General features: G+C 44.5%; 1 long non-coding RNA gene across 1 annotated transcript in view; it reads right to left on the reverse strand.

Moving 5' to 3' along the window:
- Window positions 1-1,118: 1,118 nt before the first annotated feature.
- Window positions 1,119-21,173, reverse strand: part of LOC141120928 (uncharacterized) — a 251,647-nt gene continuing 231,592 nt past the window's right edge. The window contains exon 5 of the long non-coding RNA XR_012240512.1: window positions 1,119-2,416. This is a non-coding gene — a long non-coding RNA (uncharacterized lncRNA). The remainder of the gene's footprint in view (window positions 2,417-21,173) is intronic.

The raw sequence follows: 21,173 nt of genomic DNA on the forward strand, positions 1-21,173 counted from the left end.
ATTAGAAATGTAAAAAGTGTAGCAAAAAATCCTCAATCCCTTGCCCTGCCCAGAGGCGTATCTAGTGAAAATGGCGCCTATGGCAAGCACTGAAACTGCGCCCCTGTCAAAACATTTAAAAACCCATCTTTCAGATAACCTTAACAAAAAAACATCTAACAAGGTAGTGATGGTGACACCCCCTATTGTAAGTGGAGTTATTTTATTTCTTGAGGGGGTGTTACCATCACTTATATATTGTTATCAAATATCTTTTGAGGGGGTGTCAATGTCACTAATATGCTGCAATTTTATATTTTGATATTGTTATTTGTTGGAAAGATATCAAGTTGTATATTTGGTTTACAGGACACCACATATACAGTATATGGTATTCAGAGGGAGGGCTCCACCGTCACTTAAAGTGGAAGTAAACTTCCTTTACTGCCTTTTACATATAGGTAAGTCCATAATAAGGCTTACCTATAGGTACAGTAAATACTGTATCTCCTAAACATGTACAGTTTAGAAAATATTTACATTACATGGAGCCAGTGACATCACTGGCGCATGCGCTTCGAAGAAGACCAGAACCCTGTGCCATAAATGGTGGCTCCCGCGCGCATGCACGGGAGTGACTTCAGGCCTTTAGGCCAGTCACAGAGCCTGCGAACCCAGAAGCGAGATGAGTAAAAATGAGAGCACCTTCTGCGCTGACTTCTGGGTGTGGAAGGGTTTGTTTTAAGGTAAGTTTAACATAATGTGTAGTATGTGATCCATACTAGCAGATTATACCTTTACTTTGCATGGTAAAAAAAAAAGCCCAGCAGTATACAACCGCTTTAAATTATGCAATTACATTTAAATTGAAACACTAAGGTGAAGAAGGAAGCACAGCATTGTACTTTATTGTAATATTTACAGTGTTTATACTGGTTATGGCAAGAGGGGAAAAAAGGGAGGGGGGAGAGAAGATGGAAGGGGGGGGGGGGAGAGAACTGGGGGGGGGGGGAGGGAGGAGAGAGAGAGAGAGAGAGAGAGAAGGGGGGGCAGGGGGGAGGGAGAGAGAAGAGGAATACAGAATACATCAGAGAAAATAATGAGAGGAGCATTGTAGTAAATGTCTCTTCCTGTGCACATCCTCCATATTACCCTCACCTGAATACATTCTTCTGCTTCTCTTACTCATTTCTCCTCCTTCTCTGCCCCCTCCCCAGTCCCCACAGCAGCTCCTCTTTCTCAATCTCCAGGCTCCAGCATGGCTCCAGTACCCTGTACTTCTTAATCAAAGGGGGTGGCTTGAGAAAGGGGCGTGTTACAGCAGCGCCCATTGGCTCAGTAAGCAGCAGGAGGTGGATCAGTTCCTGCTGTTAACTCTTTCTTGTCCTGTGGCAGCCGTTCCAATAATATGAGGCTGCTGGTTCCATTCTGCTGCTTCAATGACAGAACAGGAGGGGGGAAGCTGCAGGGCGCTCCTATACATACACAGAGCCACTGGAAGAGAAGAGCTGCAGTGTCAGGACTGTGAATATGGAGAAGAGGGAGTGCACAGTGCACCTCCCGGCTCCTTCCCCTCTCCTGCTCGGCAGCTTATTTTGCAATGAACCTAGGGGGACACCACTGCCTAAACTCCTCTCTCCCTTTGTGCACTGCAGTCAGTGCCTCACATGATTATTGTGCATGTCGGAAAAGAAGCAGGGAGGAGGTGGGAGGAGCTAAGCAGTGGGCGCTCTGAATGCCGATCTCTGCTTCTCTCCTCAGTGAAGTCACTGGTTGTTAGACGCCAGGCGGGCCGTGCATAGCAACCAGTTTGGGCAGTGAGCCAGGGGCCAGTGGTGAACGACCTAAAGCACTCTCTGCTGGCCAGGATCCCACCCCAGGCTGGCAGTGAGTAACAGTGGTGATATCAGGGCCATTTTAAGAAGAGATCTCTGCAAGTGCCTTGCTGCCCAGCCACTCAGGAGCGCCCCCTTCATATGGCGCCCATGGCACTTGCCATATCTGCCATACCCTGGATACGCCACTGGCCCTGCCCGTCTGTATAACTATTCACCTACATCAAGTGTCCAGTGTCTGTCTGCCCCCCTGGCTGTCTATCCATCTGTCAATCTCTGAGGCCAATTTTTGCAAATATTACAAGATCTATCTATCTATCTATCTATCTATCTATCTATCTATCTATCTATCTATCTATCTATCTATCTATCTATCTATCTACTGTATCCATTTGATGCATACAAAATATGTATATCTACATACCTTTTTTAACATAAATATGAATAGAAGTATTGTAAATATAAAGGAGAGAATATATAGGCGTGACAATTTTGATACTTTACATTTCAGAATGTATCTCTGTTTTTTGTTTTGTTCGTGCTGTTGTAATTTTCAGTTAGTGGGTGTAAAATCTGTAACTTGCTTTTGAAACCAAATAACCCTGTATTAAAAAAGCAGAACATACATGAAAGTAAAAACATTTGAAAAAAATAAAATGTAATTCCATACTTGAAATTGATCTACTCACATACAAAGGTCTTTTAAAAGGCATTTTAAACATTTAACTGTTACAATGAGTTAAAAAGTTAGGCTCATTAAAATATGAAACAAATTTATGAAACTGAAATAAAACTCAAATAATTTTAATAATACAAAAGAAAAAAAAACACTCTTTTGTAAGGCAAGATCTGCAAGGACGCAGAGCAGGCTGAATTCAACTCATGCTGTGTTTATCAAGTAATCAACAGTGGATATTAGTATATATATATATATATATAAAATTTTCTCTAACATCTTTGCAGAAATATACTTAAAAGTAGTTGAGAGCTTTAAATGCTGCCTGGAAACCGCACCTATATTTCAGTATAGCTGGAAAATTCACTTTATACTAACATTCATGTGGAAGTTGGAAGAATTAGTAAAATCGTTTAAAGTGAATTTCTATTTTGCTAGTGATCAGTTTTGCAACACACAATTCTAAATTAAATACATTTATAATTAAAATCTTTAGAAAATAATAATAATTATATATATAAAAAGTTATTTGTGTTTTTTTTAAATTCATTCTAAGAATATTTAAAATTATAATTATATTTTGTGCCATTTTACAGTGATGACTACAGGCTTTATTTTAGCAATGGTTTATAAAAGATACAGGGATGCATACTTGGCAAAACTGGAATATTCCTTCCTGTCAGAATTAATTTGCTTTGCACATTCAGTAAATTTCTAATTTCTTAACAATGTTGTGTAAAAAGCAGTAGCCTGAGGGCTATCTTAAACACTGAAATAAAAGCACACTACTCTATCAGGTGACATTATTTATTCTAGCAGCAATAAAACTGCGAAATCTGCAGAACTGCTGAAAGGAGCCCTCCCATACAACATAATGGATTGCACAAGGGCCGATCTGTATAATTCTTTCTTCTCTAGAATTCTCAGATAGTAGTACAATGTACTACTACCCTACTACTGATGTATTGTACTACCGTACTGTATTGCACAAAAAACATGAATGTTTTCACCCAGCAAACCGTGGGCATTTGCTCCCAGCAAGCACTCTGTAATACATGGTTTACATATTGCTCAATGTGTCAAACCAATCTACCATCTGGCTGGATTACCAAAGAAGCAGAATGGGCACCAGTCAATGGGTCCCATGCCATTTAAGGGGCCGGATTATATAATATTGCTTTGATCTTGAAAGAAAACTACAATGAAGCTTTGTTTACAAAAGATAGAAAAAAATAAATCAACTAAAAGAAATGAAAACTTTACATTAAAGATTCTATAGAGAAAATACTGTATTAAAGTAATGTACCCAATAACAACTTTAAGTACAGAAACCATAGACATCAGGTTCACATTACAGTTTGTCTCTTTTTTTTTTAAATTCCTTTATTTTGATACACAGAAGGCATAAAAATACAGTTTGGGTTACAGCAGGTCACTTAATCCATATATTTCTATTGTTAAATCATATACAGTTAACCACTTGAGCCCCGGACCATTATGCTGCCTAAGGACCAGAGGTCTTTTTCCAATTTGGCACTGCGTCGCTTTAACTTTTAATTGCGCGATCATGCAATGCTGTACCCAAACGAAATTTGCGTCCTTTTCTTCCCACAAATAGAGCTTTCTTTTGATGGTATTTGATCACCTCTGCAGTTTTTATTTTTTGCGCTACAAACGGAAAAAGACCGAAAATTTTGAAAAAAAATGATATTTTCTACTTTTTGTTATAAAAAAAATCCAATAAACTCAATTTTAGTCATACATTTAGGCCAAAATGTATTCGGCCACATGTCTTTGGTAAAAAAAATGTCAATAAGCGTATATTTATTGGTTTGCGCAAAAGTTATAGCGTCTACAAACTAGGGTACATTTTCTGGAATTTACACAGCTTTTAGTTTATGACTGCCTATGTCATTTCTTGAGGTGCTAAAATGGCAGGGCAGTACAAAACCCCCACAAATGACCCCATTTTGGAAAGTAGACACCCCAAGGAAATTGCTGATAGGCATGTTGAACCCATTGAATATTTTTTTTTTTTTGTCCCAAGTGATTGAATAATGACAAAAAAAAAAAAAATATTTACAAAAAGTTGTTACTAAATGATATATTGCTCACACAGGCCATGGGCCTATGTGGAATTGCACCCCAAAATACATTCAGCTGCTTCTCCTGAGTACGGGGATACCACATGTGTGGGACTTTTTGGGAGCCTAGGCGCGTACGGGACCCCGAAAACCAATCACCGCCTTCAGGATTTCTAAGGGTGTAAATTTTTGATTTCACTCTTCACTGCCTATCACAGTTTCGGAGGCCATAAAATGCCCAGGTGGCACAAACCCCCCCCCCAAATGACCCCATTTTGGAAAGTAGACACCCCAAGCTATTTGCTGAGAGGCATATTGAGTCCATGGAATATTTTATATTTTGACACAAGTTGCGGGAATGTGACACTTTTTTTTTTTTTTTTTTTTTTTTTTTGCACAAAGTTGTCACTAAATGATATATTGCTCACACAGGCCATGGGCATATGTGGAATTGCACCCCAAAATACATTTAGCTGCTTCTCCTGAGTATGGGGATACCACATGTGTGGGACTTTTTGGGAGCCTAGCCGCGTACGGGGCCCCGAAAACCAATCACCGCCTTCAGGATTTCTAAGGGCGTGAATTTTTGATTTTACTCTTCACTGCCTATCACCGTTTCGGAGGCCATGGAATGCCCAGGTGGCACAAAACCCCCCCAAATGACCCCATTTTGGAAAGTAGACACCCCAAGCTATTTGCTGAGAGGCATGGTGAGTATTTTGCAGCTCTCATTTGTTTTTGAAAATGAAGAAAGACAAGAAAAAACATTTTTTTTTTTTCTTTTTTCAAATTTCAAAACTTTGTGACAAAAAGTGAGGTCTGCAAAATACTCACTATACCTCTCAGCAAATAGCTTTGGGTGTCTACTTTCCAAAATGGGGTCATTTGGGGGGGTTTTGTGCCACCTGGGCTTTCCATGGCCTCCGAAACTGTGATAGGCAGTGAAGAGTGAAATCAAAAATTCACGCCCTTAGAAAGCCTGAAGGCGGTGCTTGGTTTTCGGGGTCCCGTACGCGGCTAGGCTCCCAAAAAGTCTCACACATGTGGTATCCCCATACTCAGGAGAAGCAGCAGAATGTATTTTGGGGTGTAATTTCACATATTCCCATGGCATGTTTGAGCAATATATCATTTAGTGACAACTTTGTGCAAAAAAAAAAAAAAAAAAAAAAAAATTTGTCTCTTTCCCGCAACTTGTGTCGCAATATAAAATATTCCATGGACTCGACATGCCTCTCAGCAAATAGCTTGGGGTGTCTACTTTCCAAAATGGGGTCATTTGGGGGGGTTTTGAACTGTCCTGGCATTTTATGCACAACATTTAGAAGCTTATGTCACACATCACCCACTCTTCTAACCACTTGAAGACAAAGCCCTTTCTGACACTTATTGTTTACATGAAAAAGTTATTTTTTTTTGCAAGAAAATAACTTTGAACCCCCAAACATTATATATTTTTTTAAAGCAAATGCCCTACAGATTAAAATGGTGGGTGTTTCATTTTTTTTTTTCGCACAGTATTTGCGCAGCGATTTTTCAAACGCATTTTTTGGGGAAAAAACACACTTTTTTAAATTTTAATGCACTAAAACACACTATATTGCCCAAATGTTTCATGAAATAAAAAAGATGATCTTAGGCCGAGTACATGGATACCAAACATGACATGCTTTACAATTGCGCACAAACGTGCAGTGGCAACAAAATAAATACATTTTTAAAAGCCTTTAAAAGCCTTTACAGGTTACCACTTTAGATTTACAGAGAAGGTTTACTGCTAAAATTACTGCCCTCGATCTGACCTTCGCGGTGATACCTCACATGCATGGTGTGCATTTTTTTTTTTTTCTTTATTATTTTTTTGCTTTTTTATCTTATTTTTAAACTGTTCCTTTCATTTTTTTTTTTTTTTTATCATTTTTATTGTTATCTCGGGGAATGTAAATATCCCCTATGATAGCAATAGGTAGTGACAGGTACTCTTTTTTGAAAAAATTGGGGTCTATTAGACCCTAGATCTCTCCTCTGCCCTCAAAGCATCTGACCACACCAAGATCGGTGTGATAAAATGCTTCCCCAATTTCCCAATGGCGCTATTTACATCCGGCGAAATCTAAGTCATAAAATGCTCGTAGCTTCCGGTTTCTTAGGCCATAGAGATGTTTGGAGCCACTCTGGTCTCTGATCAGCTCTATGGTCAGCTGGCTGAATCACCGGCTGCATTCTCAGGTTCCCTGTTGAGACAGGAGAGCCAGAGAAAAACACGGAAGACAGTGGGGGGGGGGCATTCCCTCCCACGGCTTGTAAAGGCAGTCTAGAGGCTAATTAGCCGCTAGGATTGCTTTTACATGAAAGCCGACCGCTGGCTGAAAAGAATGATACCAAGATGATACCTAAACCTGCAGGCATCATTCTGGTATAACCACTCAAAGTCGTGAATGGCGTACCTGAAGACAAAAAAATGGTTAACAATAAAGTACAGTAAACGGTAAAGTATAAATAATTACATACCTGAAAAACAAACATGATAAAACATAATAACAATAAAACATTGCAGAATAGAATACAGTAAAAAAGAGCAGAACAATAGAGAGAGAGAATAGAGAGAGAGAACAATAAAACGACAACAATTTTTTTTTTATTTTATATATATTTTTTTTTTTTACACTTTTTTTGTAACTGTAACTTTTATAACGGTAACCGGTTCCAGGTTCGGGTCTCTCAAAATGCGATGGCATCTTGGGAGACCCTGTGAAAGTGTGCCTAGTCTGTGCAATGCTGTACCCTACGCTAATACTCAACTAGTGAATGGTAGCATTCAAAACATTCACCAATGCAAAGACCAGGATTGTCAGGACAGGAGGGACAATGATAGCGGGTGTCACGCCTATATCCGCGCTTGCTGCAGACACGACATCTTTTTTGGGGGGGTTCGTTGGGTAGGGGTACTCGGGAGGACATAAAGAAAATGCCTCTCATGCAGCCGACTGCATTTGGTTGGGGATGTGAATGGGGGAAGTACGGGCGCTGCAGAAGTGGTGGGTTCCCAATTAGGATTGGCGAATGCAGCAGGAAGGGCACTATGGGCACGACGGGCCTGTGTTTGTCTTCTTGGTGGCAGCGGGACACTACTTGTGCTTGCCACCTCACCAGCTTGAACTGCACTTATGGGACTCGCCACGTCACCAAGTGTTACTGCAGTGCTGGTTTGACTATGACCGGGGTGTACTAGGCCGCTGGTGCTTGCCAGTTCACCAAAACGCTACCAAAAAAACTGTTAGCGATCGCAGGGATCAGGCCTGACTCTGTGAATGCTGCAGTTATGCGTTTAGTGTTTTGTAAGTGTCAGTGATCAATCGATACTGCACTTGGGTGGGCTGGGCTGGGCTGGGCGGAGGGGCAAAACGCAGGTGCTAGCAGGTATCTGGGCTGATCCCGCTAACACTGCGTTTTTGGGAACCCTAAACTGCTGGAGACGCTAGTATAGATCTGATCGGATCAGATATTGATCCGTTCAGATACTATACCACTAAGGGAGGTGTATGGTGTGTGCGTGGGTGTTAGCGGTACTGGCGCTAACCTGACGCTGCCTGGGGCTGGTGCTTGCTAGTTCACCAAAACGCTACCAAAAAAACTGTTAGCGATCGCAGGGATCAGGCCTGACTCTGCGAACGCTGCAGTTATGCATTTAGTGTTTTGTAAGTGACAGTGATCGATCGATACTGCACTTGGGTGGGCTGGGCTGGGCCGGGCGGAGGGGCAAAACGCAGGTGCTAGCAGGTATCTGGGCTGATCCCGCTAACACTGCGTTTTTGGGAACCCTAAACTGCTGGGGACGCTAGTATAGATCTGATCGGATCAGATATTGATCCGATCAGATACTATACCACTAAGGGAGGTGTACGGTGCGTGCGTGGGTGTTAGCGGTACTGGCGCTAACCTGACGCTGCCTGGGGCTGGTGCTTGCCAGTTCACCAAAATGCTACCAAAAAAAACTGTTAGCGATCGCAGGGATCAGGCCTGACTCTGCGAACGCTGCAGTTATGCGTTTAGTGCCTTGTAAGTGACAGTGATCGATCGATACTGCACTTGGGTGGGCTGGGCGGAGGGGCAAAACGCAGGTGCTAGCAGGTATCTGGGCTGATCCCGCTAACACTGCGTTTTTGGGAACCCTAAACTGCTGGGGACGCTAGTATAGATCTGATCGGATCAGATATTGATCCGTTCAGATACTATACCACTAAGGGAGGCGCATGCTGCGTGCGTGGGTGTTAGCGGTACTGGCGCTAATCTGACGCTGCCTGGGGCGACGCATATCACCGCCGGGCGATCGGGGGGCTAAACCTTTATTCGGTAATAAACGGCGGGTTCCCTGACACTATAAAAAATAAACGAACTAACCAGCGTCACCCGTAACGGTTATACGGTGATCACTGGTGAAACGGTTAACTAGGGGGCAATCAAGGGGTTAAAACATTTATTAGATAGTATATGGGGGTCCCTGTCACTATAAAACGCTGACGGCGAACCTAAATATTTACCTCACTAACTAGCGTCACCAGCGACACTAATACAGCGATCAGAAAAATGATCGCTTAGCAACACTGGTGACAGGGGGTGATCAAGGGGTTAAAACTTTATTAGGGGGGGTTAGGGGGGTATCCTAGACCTAAAGGGGGGGTAATACTCACTGTTCCAACAGTGTAACTGTCACAAACTGACACCAGTCAGTTTGTGACAGGGAGGGGGGGGGTGATTGGGGGGGGATCGGGGGGCGATCGGGGGGGGGATCGTGGTGTTTTGTATGCCTGGCATGTTCTACTGTGTTGTGTAGTGTTGGTGCACTCACATTGATGTCTTCTCTCCTCGGCGCTGCAACGGAATACCGAGCCGAGGAGAGATGACATAATTTCCTTTGCTGCTGTTTAGCATACAGCAGCAAAGGAAGTGATCTGATTGGCCGGCGGCGATCGCGAGGGGGGGGCCACGAACGGATGGCCTCCCCCTCATCTCCGATCGCCGGGGGACCAAACGGGACCGCCTCGGGCGGCGGGGGGGGGTCCGATCGGACCCCCCACCCGCGGGAGGCAAATCACGTACATGTACGTGATTTTGCCTGCCCGTGCCGCCTTGCCGACGTACATCGGCGTGAGGCGGTCCTTAAGTGGTTAAACTGTAGACCAAGATCAAGTTATTTACCAAACAGATATGGTAGCATACATGTGTTCCAGCCAAAAGTATATCCTTTACAAACATATTATATCAAGGTTGCCTATAAATGGGCCTCCTTGCATAAACCTTAACCTGTTTATGAACAGTTTTGAAGTATATTATAATATTTAAACCTTTAGAGACAGAAATGTCTTTTGCTATACAGATGCGTGTTTCTTGCTCACCTTAAAAAATATCTTCACATTATATTTGTTATCGCCGTCACCACGGCTGGATTAGTGAGCGGTCAGAACAAAAGAAACTACAGAAAAGAAAAGAGTGGGAGGTGGGGAAAAAAGCGGGGAAGGAAGGGGAGGGGAGGTGTAATGGGGTGAGAAAGGGGGAAGAAAGAAAAGGATATAAAGGCATGGTCGCGGCATCGCCCCCAACTTGGTCCCACCTGTCACGCCCCGGAGGGATGTGTACAGATATCAGTTTCAGTGGGGTCAATGGGGTTATCCTCAGGTAGGTAAGGATTGTGTCTGGGCTATGTCCCGTAGATATATGTCGGTGCCAACAAAATATCTCCAGGGTCTCCATTTTTCCATAAATTGTTCCTCTTTGTTTTGTAGGGTTGCCGTCAGTTCCTCCATACGTAAAATACAGTTAACTTTTGAGTACCACATGACCCTGGTCGGAGGTAGGGGATTCCGCCAGAGCGCCGGAATGCATGTTTTTGCTGCGTTCAGGAGTTGCATTGTCAATGTTTTCTTGTATTTTTGAATCGGTCTCGTGGTCAGGTGTAGGAGGCATGCTGCCGGGTTATCCCTGAGATCGACCGAGGTCAGACTTTGGATTGTTGAAGTCACCCCCTCCCAGAAGGGTCTCAGGAGTGGGCACGACCAAAAGACGTGAAGCATACTTCCTGCTTCCCTGTCACACCTCCAACACCTATCCGACAGCGACGGGTTCATTTTGTGTAACATGTATGGGACTCTGTACCACCTGGTCAGGATTTTGTATCCCGCTTCTTGGTAATGACTCGCAATCGATGACTTGTGTGCCAACACCAAGACCCTCTCTCTTTGCTGGGTGGTGAGCTGAGTCCCGAGGTCCCTTTCCCATTTCAGGAGGAACTCTGGAGTTGAGTCCTCCCCTTGTCTCGTAAGGATACTGTATAAGAATGACAGTGTGTGTCTTATAGGTTCCCCCGATTTGCAGAGAGATTCCAGAGGAGTGTGACTACGGGGGATATAGGGTATTTTCTGGAGGGTCTTCAGGTAGTGTCTAAGTTGAAGAGTACTGAGACTGTCTAATGGAGGGTCAATGAGTCTGGAGAGGGTGGAGGCGGTTGGGAGTTCTCCCTGGGGCCAAATCTCGCCCAGGGACTGTTTTTCACAACTCGCCAATTGTCTCAATCTGCGGCTTGTGAGTCCGGGGGAGAAGTCCGGGTTACCTATAATAGGAGTCATGGGGGAGGGCAACGGTGACACGTCTGTGGTACGGAATACTTTCCTCGCCACTTGTAGGGTGGCACCTATTAGCGGGTGTGATTTCATGTCTGCCGGCGGAGTTGACATTAGCCACGGGGATGGAAGTAAGGGCAAAGAGGAGTCTTCAATTTCCATTTCTACCCATTGTTTGGAGTCTTTGTTGCAGTGCCAGTCAGGGATCCTGGCCAAATGAACCGCTTGGTAATATCGAAAGATGTCTGGCAGACCAATGCCCCCCTTTTCTTTGGGTTTAGTCAGTGTTTGCATTTTTGTTCTGGGGGATTTATGAGACCAGATAAACTCTCTGATGATAGACTGAATTTGCTTAAAGAAGGTAGTTGGTAGTTGGATCGGTAATGTTTGAAGTATATATAAGATCCGGGGTAGGGCCGTCATTTTCAGGGCGTTACATCGTCCAAACCAGGTCAAGGTAAGTTTGTGCCACGTCTGTAGGTCTATCTTAAGTCTCTGAAGTAGGGGTGCGAAGTTGCTGGTATACAAGTGTGCCAAGTCTGGGGTGATGTCCACCCCCAAGTAGCGGATAGATTTCTCCGCACATCTAAAGGGGAAAGATTTGCTCATGTTTGTTGCTACCTTAGCTGGTAATGTGATATTCAACACCGCGGACTTGGCACAGTTGACTTTGAAGTTTGATGTTTCCCCATATAACCGAAGAGCTGACAAAATGTTGGGCAGAGTGATCTGTGGGTTGGAGACAAAAAATATCAGGTCGTCGGCGAAGGCCGCGATTTTATGATGACCAGAGGGCTTTGCAATTCCCGTTATATTGGGGTTCCTTCGGATGCTACACATGAACGGCTCGAGGGTCAGAATGAAAATTAGTGGGGACAGGGGGCACCCCTGTCTCGTCCCATTTGAAATGTCAAAGAATTCCGAACGCCACTCATTGACCCGTACCGCCGCCGAGGGAGTCGAGTACAAAGATGATATCCAGCCTCTCATGTTTGGACCCATACCAATATGTTCCAGGGTGGCCCGCATAAAATGCCAGGCCACCCTATCGAAAGCCTTTTCCGCGTCCGTGGAGAGGAGCAGAAAAGGCTTTTTGACTGATCTCGCTTCATGTATGAGATTGAGAACTCTAATGGTGTTGTCTCTCGACTCCCTCAGCGGCACAAACCCTGCCTGGTCTAGGTGGACCAGGTGTGGGATATGTGGCAGGATTCTGTTAGCCAGGATTTTGGAAAATAATTTCAGATCCACATTAAGCAATGCAATCGGGCGATAATTACAGCAGTAGTTGGGATCCTTCCCTTCTTTTGGGATCAGGGATATAAATGCCCTTAGTGAGTCTACCATATTAGTACTGCCCTTCTTTAAATTGTTGTACGCTTTCAGAAAATGTGGCGATAGGTTAGGCCCAAAAGTCTGGTAGTAGGTCAGGGTGAAGCCGTCCGGCCCCGGTGCCTTCCTGGGCTTCGTTTGTGCCAGGGCTAGCGATAGTTCTACCTGAGTAATGTCCGCTTCAAAGGCATCACTTATATCAGTTGGTAAAGTAGGCATACCCGAGGACCCGACGTATTCACCTGCTGACCTCTCCTTCTCCGCCAATAATCCAGCAGGTTCCCCCTTGTGCAAATTGTATAATTGTTGGTAGTACTCAACAAATTCGCTGGCTATATCCCTGGAGGTATGGACCTTTGCCCCCTGTGAGGTCACTATAGATGGAATGTAAGTGCGCTGTCTCGGGCCACGAAGGAGTCTGGCCAACATGGTACCTGGCTTATTGGAGAATTCAAACATAGATCTTCTGGCCCAAGCCAGATTCTGTAGCGTTTTATAGTACAAAAGGTCCTTCAAATCACCCCTAGCCTTCAATAAAGCCTTGAGGTGTGTTTCGGCCAAAGACTTCTTGTGTAGCAGCTCGAGAGACCGCACCTGGGATATCAAAAGATCGATCTGTTTGGTTCTTTCCCTTTTTTTTGCAGCCCCTATCCTAATTAGTTCACCCCTTATTACACATTTATGGGCCTCCCATATTGTCATTGCGGACATCAAGGGGTCTGTGTTTTCTGAGAAATAATTGGTTAGTGCCCTACTTATCTCTGTACGTACTTCAGGGATTTGTAACAATGACTCGTTTAGTTTCCATGTTGGGGGGGATCTGAGTTCCGTGTCCCAGCATATGGTTACATGCGTGGGAGCATGGTCAGATAGGGAAATGTAATCAATTTGGGCTGAAGTAACATAAGGGAGGTCTTTATGCTGGATCTGGAAGAAGTCTATCCTGGAGTATGTTCCATGCACCGCAGAGAAGTAGGTATAGTCCCTCTCCTCCGGGTGCATGATCCTCCGGGGATCCACCAACTGCAGGCCAATCAATTCCTGTTTGAGTTTTTTCAGGTAGGCGAAGGACAAGTGAGACGCTCCTCTCGAAACGTCAAGAAGAGGCTCAGGGGCAAAATTAAAATCACCGCCCATCAGAAACAAACCCTCTCGGAATTCTAGGATTAAGGGGATAAGTGATCGCAAGAAGGACAGGTGGTCAGAATTTGGGAAATAGACGTTGACCAGGGTCACTGTGGTATTTCTGATTTTGCCTTTTAAGAGCAGGTAGCGCCCGAGTGGGTCCGCTCTCTCCTCCAACAGTGTCCACGGCAAAGATCTGGCTATCAATATGCTAACCCCCTTCGATTTTGACAAAGGGGAGGGAGCGTGGTACACATTGGGAAAATCCCTGTTGCGAAGTCTGGGAACTGCCGACTGTTTGAAATGCGTTTCTTGAATGAATGCCACCTGCGAGCGTGTTTTTTTCAGGTTTGAGAGTAATCTGGAGCGTTTTTCCGGTGTCGCCAGACCCCGGACGTTGAGGGAGGTAAATTTTATCTCACCTCGTGTGCACGAACCCGAGGGGATTCCCGGGGGGGCCATGCCGCGTACCAATACCAAGCAAAAAAAAAAAAAAAAAAAAAAAAGGAAAAAATGCTCAGAGAGATATAGGGGGGGGGGGGGGGGGGATGGGCAGGCAGAGGAGGAGTAGTGGGGAGGACTGGGAGAGAGAGAAGGGAAGAAGGAAGTGAAGCTAAGAGAAGAGGAAGAAAAATACTAGGAAGGACAAATAAATTATCCAACTGTTGCTATACTAAGCCTTGCGCACGTATGCGCTACCTATTAGTGGGAGTGGAAGACTAGTCTCTGCGACACAGCGGGAGACGTGTCGACAGGAGAGAACCGGTATAATAATAGATATCAAACTATTACCGCTATAAACGGAACATAAAATAATAAAAAGACTAAGAACAACTCTCTATTGCTATGTGTAGAACCTTCAGGCCGCGTGTATGTAAACCCCTGTAGAGCAGTTCACATAAACGCACAGTGGAACACATACACCAACTTCCTGTCCGCCACCTAGCTATCCTAGTGAACTCAAATGTCAAGTATCAGAACAGTAATAAGCTATACACAATTCCGCGTCTTTGGAATCAGGACACCCCCAGCGCCGCCACCCCATGTCCCCAACAAAAAATGAAGGAGAAACGTTAAACGGAGGGTAACAAAAATGCCCCCTTTAGGAGTGCGGAGACATGGGGGGGGTGCCGCGAAAAGGCCCCAACAGCATTTAGGGTCTAGACAACCATTTTAGGCATTACATCTCTGCACCAAGGGGTGAGGCATCCCAGTAACAAACATACATAATAAGCCCCTTAAACTATACATGACCCACTCACGGAACCGTGTGGATATGTTATGAGCTCAGGGAGGACAGTCTAATCAAGATTCCGGTGAGGTGAGATTGTCTCTCGGGGATATCCTGGATCTTGAGCGCCATTGTCGTCTGCTGGGTCTTTGGGGTCTTGGAGATGTAGAACGTGGGTTGTTGAATGTAGTTGGGAAGTCCAGCCAGTTGGGTACAGAGAAACCGGGGATCGCCAAGAAACCAAACAGGTCAGGAAGCTGGTCCGGCCATCGCAGCACGAAAGAGTTGTTCCCTTTCAGGACAATCAAGTGAAAGGGGTGTCCCCATCTGTATGTGGCACCTGCTGTTCTGATTGCTTCCAGTAATGGTCGTAGTTGGCCTCTCATACGCAGGGTGAGTCGCGATAGATCTGGGAAGAGTTGCACAGAAGCACCATCAAAGTCCAAGGGGCCTTGGGTCCATGCCCTTTGTAGAATTTCTTCCTTAATTGTGTAATAATGGACTCTCATCAATACATCTCTCGGCGCGCGATCATCTCCTCTCCTAGGACCCTGTACTCGGTGCACACGATCTACTTCCAACTCATCCGTAGGTGGTTTGTCTAGCAATCGATTAAATATGGCCACTATCGTAGCTCTAAGATCACCCCCTGATGTGGCTTCTGGCAAGCCGCGCACCCTGATGTTGTTTCTCCTGCTGCGATTTTCGCCATCATCTATGGAAAGTTGCATCAGGATCAGGCGCTTTTTATAATCAACATGAGCCCTTTCCATGGCTGACATTCTGGACTCCAGGTGGGAAGTGGATGTCTCCACCTCAGATACCCTAGAGTCCACCGTATCTATCCTCTGCTTAAGGTCATGGATTTCTTTAGAAAGGGTATTCACAATAGTGGCTGCAGAGTCAGAAATGTCTTTTTTAGTAGGGAGAAGGGCGATCAGCTCTTTCCAGCCTTCAGGTAGTGCTGGCCCCTGTGTGTTGGCAGATTGTACAGTCTGGGTAAATGAGCAACTATCTATCCCAGGGATTTCCGGGGATAGGATCGGGGAGTCCGGTCTGTTATGGAGAGACCCGTTACCTTGAGAGGCACTGGGGAGCCCCTTGCCCGTCTTTTTGAGCGATGGTGTGCCTGTGTTGTTGTTGCGCGGTGGCGCCATCTTGGATTCCGGGGCCTGTGACGGAGCGGCCGAATTCCGCAAAAAATAAGCTGCAATGTCCGCGGTTTTGTTGGTTGCGGGTGATCCCGGAGGTCTGTCCGTCATGGACATGTAGTTGTTTACCCGGTAGGTCTACTAGAACCGGTTCCCAGCCTGTACGAGGCACGGAGCTCCCAGAAGAAGCAGCCTCACAGCGCCATTGCCAAGCCACGCCCCCTACAGTTTGTCTCTTAAAAGCTCATCTTCTTTCAGCTGTCAGTTTGTAAAAACCTTTTGGTGCAACCTACAGTATGTACGAGTAATGTACAGTAATGATGGTCATCTCCAACATGTACACTACTTAGTTTGATGTTATCCCACTAGAGCGCATGCACGTGAAACCTCCACATACCTGTGAGGGGGGCCCCAAGGTTTCAACTACCTAAAGCAGGGATCTCCTAACTACAGCCCTCCAGCTGTTGTGGAACTACACGTCCCAAGAGACATTGTAAAACTCTGACATTCAGAGACATGACTAGGCATAGTGGGAATTGTAGTTCCATAGCAACTGTAGGGCCATAGTTTGGAGACCCCTGACCTAGAGGACTCCACAGAGTTTATTCCAGCACTGATCTGACTATTTGTAAAATTTGCCCTATTGCTATAGAGCATTCCTAAAGGCAGAGGCACGGTACGTATGTAGCATGTTCAATCTCTGCTACATAAATTAGTAATTTTAATATGTTAGTAAAAATGTTTCTCTTATGTGGGCACATCCATCACAGTCCTACCTGATACCTGTGCAGCTAGGTGAAATATTGCTGTGTCAAAATGAAACAAATCTGGACCAAGATTAGTTGGTAGTTGCTGAAACATGTGTATGTAGATCACACAGATGTAAGTAAGAACATGTATAATATATATTTAATTATTCTATACTGTATATTCCTTTGTTATGAGTCTCCTATGCAATGTTCTTGTTATGTAGTTCTACTGTCTGTGACTGGTATGGGTTATAAAAAGGTGTCTGAAGAGAGTTCTTGTTGATGATTGCTACCATTCCGGTTCTTTTTTTCTACTGTACTGTACTCAGAAAATTTGATTGGTTGCTGTAGGTAACAATAATTTGATCTTAGCAGCAAAACCTTGATTATACTAGGAGGGCATTGTGAAGTATTCTAGTATGCCTGTTTTCTATCCTAAACTACGTTCAGACTTCAATTTGTTGAGATGCCATGCTGGCTTTTTGATCAAAACAGGGAAGGATCATATTTCTTAGAGTTCCCTGTTGCATTATGGCCAAGCCTGTTCAGGGGAAGAGTAATGGGCCGGGATGATTTTCTGAGTCAATCGTTATTGTTTTCACCCTTAACAGATTACCATCTGCAGAGCTCACCCCACTCCTACATAAACATGAAAATCCACCTTGTACAACCTTGCTTGTTTGTATAACAATTATAAGCACAATTGATTGACAGCTGTATCATGCCTGCACCAATGGTTCTACCTAAAGTCTGAAGACACCTTAACTATGGGCTATGCAGCATATAAATCCTGCCCTAACTTTGGCATCTTTACTGGCTATACACATTACTTTGCAAGTTAATTTTAGGAATAGATGCTATTGCTGCTAAGGCCACTGTTACTTTTTTCTTGTATTATCAAGAGACAAGGGAGCCTTGACACTATGCACTAACATCATACAGCCATGGGGATAAAGCCCAAAATCTGTAATATGGCTGACTGGGACATAGATGTTAGAAAAATGTTTGCCCCCCCAATTGTGTATACAATGTTACTGATCAGTGGTACTATGTTTGTCATTTGTAAAAAGCCTTTAAATTGAGTTTCTGCTCTGCCGAGCTGCAGTATGTTCTGCTGGTGTTCAATGAAGTTCATTGCAATTCAGCCAGTCCTTATAAGGAGTCACTGGCCTCTGATGATTACACAGATGTTCATGGGGTCATCCGGGGTAAAGCAAAGCACAGCAGCAGAAAAACTGCAAGTTGCATTATTTATCTATTGAGTGCGTGCATTGTATTTGTGACAGGATGGACAGGCCATGAAATCCCTTTAGGGGCCAACAGACCTTTTCTTCAGGTCCATTTGAGTTGTGGTGTGTCTGACTAAACAATAACTGAGAATGCCACAGATCAGAGATAAAGCATTGGGTAACTACCGGTATGTTTTCTGCATTCACCTTTGCTGTATTACTTGCAGTGTATTACAGATTGCTGAATTACTAGCTATATATCATGCTTAAGGTGATTGTAGTCTTAATAATGCAACTTGCAATTTGGACCCTAGAAGAAGGAGTACACCCCAAAAGTCTGCCGTAAAGCTTTACCTATTAGTGCAAATTAAAAAAAAAAGTATCATGAACAGTACTCAACTGTTCTGTAGCGATATAACACATATTTATGTTTTACTAGAAGTAGGGTCTAAAATTCCCTCAGAAGGTCCCCCTGTTTGATGTTGTGACCGGCCTTCTGTGGTTGAGAACTATACAGGCAGAAGAATAGCTACTGGTATGGCCACCCTTGTTCGTAAGGCATTCTGCAGTTGCCCGGACAAAAAGCAATTTCCTGGTCCAACCAGTTGAGGATTGGAGGTGGAGATTACACATCCATTTTAAAGTAAAAACAGGAGGAAAATGTTGGGCTGTAGCATTGTGGATAAAGTAATTATGCAAGAAATTACTGAATTAAAATGAGCTCTTACAGGTGGGAGACCACGCTGGACTAACTTACTTGGTTGAGGGTCTGTGAGTGAGTGGAGGTGGGAGCGTGTTGGAAAAGTTCGCTCCTGGTGAATCTGACCCAACTTAGAAAGGTGGCAGGGAGCCCTTTTGAGGGACTTGGGCTGCTACCTCTGGGTACAGCCTTAGGGTCGTTTCCGCGTATACTTGTGAGGTTAGGTAAAAGGTGCACCCAGTATCCAATTAAAAGTGAAATAAAGGTGAATGTGTAGTTATTTTATTTAAAGTAGTAAAGCATGATAACACCAACACGTTTTGGGGGAATAAAGACTCCCCCTTATTCAGGGCTATCAGAGACAAAAATAAAAATGTACAGAAAAATATATATATAGCATGATAGCATGATATACATATATGGAAATAAAGACTAAGAGGATAAAAATTGTTTAAATGTCAAATATATCGACACATTGTATACAAGGGACAAGCTGTATTTGAAAAACAAACAATGTACATTTTTAAAAAACAAATAAAAACTTATAAAAGAACTTAAAGGGAAGCAGAATCTTGAAATGGATTAGAAAAATTTCTTTAAAAATAGTCTAAAATTCATCTAAGAGAATTAAAATGAGGAACTGTTTAGTCACCCATTGACAATTTCCTTTCACCACAGCTTGCTAGATGAGAGCACACCTTAGACAGAATTAGGCATTGAAATCTTGCCTTGCATCTGGCCACATTTATTTACGGTTTAGCCTGCTGAACAGTTAGAATGGAAGCAGCAGGGGAGAGACACATCAAAAAATACTCTCATATGTCTTCTCTTATTAGTAGAGGTACAAGGACACCCTAAAAAAGAACCTATTACAAAGCAAGAGTGGGTTGCCATTTTTCCCCTAAAAGTCCCCCACAGACTTACCGCTTTGAGGTCTTTTGTGGGTTCTCCTCTAGGTTGATCCACTTCTTGTGAGCCCAGGTCATGACCCCTAGGCGTGCATTATCAAGCTGCCCTGGGCTCACAGGAGAATGCTGCAGACAGAGACCTGTGCTCCTGTCAGTACTAGATTTGGGGGGGGGGGATGGACTTGAAAGGTGGAAATGGGCTTTAAAGTGCTAACAAACCCAAAAATAAAATCTAAATGTATTGCAGATTATCAGTTCTTTCATGTGGTGACTGCATCACCTGGTGAACACTTTTTGCAGGTAAGTCTGTTATTTTTCAACTTCCTTTAACAGAACAAGATTTCCAGCAAAGTGGTAGTTAGAAGGTTTAAGCAGTGGCGGCCCATCCATAGGGGGCGAAAGGGCACCGCCACCCCCACCCAGCAGTCACAAAAAAAAAAATAATAAAATGTTCTTTAATTGCACTGTGTTTGGGCACTGGACGCAGTACACTATGGAAAGTGCCACATCAATGCAATCACGAGATTGCAGATGAGGCACTTAATTTGCAGGCTTTTGACCTGCTTTGTGGTGCAATCCATCGCGCCAAACAGCTTCTGCCCGTAGTATTACTACGGGTGGGAGCTTTGTTATTCAAGTTAAGAGTTTACTTCTGGCTTCCCTGTTCCAGAGGGAAACCGTAAGTGACATTGGCAGCTCCGTGGAACGCACGGCCCGAGCGGAGCTGCCTGTAAGGTAAGTAAGTATGGGGCACAATGAGTCTGCGTTTGATGGGACACAGTGAGGCTGCGTTTGATTGGACACAGTGAGGCTGCATTTGATGGGGCACAGTGAGGCTGCATTTGATGGGGCACAGTGAGGCTGAATATGATGGGGCACAGTGAGGCTGCATTTGGTGGGACACAGTGAGGCTGCATTTGATGGGACACAGTGAGGCTGCATTTGATGGGGCACATTGAGGCTGCATTTGATGGGGCACAGTGAGGCTGCGTTTGATGGGACACAGTGAGGCTGCATTTGAGTGGGCACAGTGAGGCTGCATTTGATGGGGCACAGTGAGGCTGCATATGATGGGGCACAGTGAGGCTGCATTTGATGGGACACAGTGAGGCTGCATTTGATGGGACACAGTGAGGCTGCATTTGATGGGACACAGTGAGGCTGCATTTGATGGGGCACAGTGAGGCTGAATTTGGTGGGGCACAGTGAGGCTGCATTTGATGGCACAGTGAGGCTGCATTTGATGGGACACAGTGAGGGTGCATTTTGATGGCACAGTGAGGCTGCATTTGATGGGACACAGTGAGGCTGCGTTTGATGGCACAGTGAGGCTGCATTTGATGGCACAGTGAGGCAGCATTTGATGGGACACAGTGAGGCTGCATTTGATGGCACAGTGAGGCTACATTTGATGGGACACAGTGAGGCTGTAAGGTAAGTAAGTATGGGGCACAATGAGTCTGCATTTGATGGGATACAGTGAGGCTGCATTTGATAGGGCACAGTGAGGCTGTGTTTAATGGGACACAGTGAGGCTGCATTTGATGGGGCACAGTG

Source organism: Aquarana catesbeiana, linkage group LG01 (genome assembly GCF_042186555.1).
Source record: "Aquarana catesbeiana isolate 2022-GZ linkage group LG01, ASM4218655v1, whole genome shotgun sequence".
In the NCBI taxonomy this organism is placed as follows: Eukaryota; Metazoa; Chordata; class Amphibia; order Anura; family Ranidae; genus Aquarana; species Aquarana catesbeiana.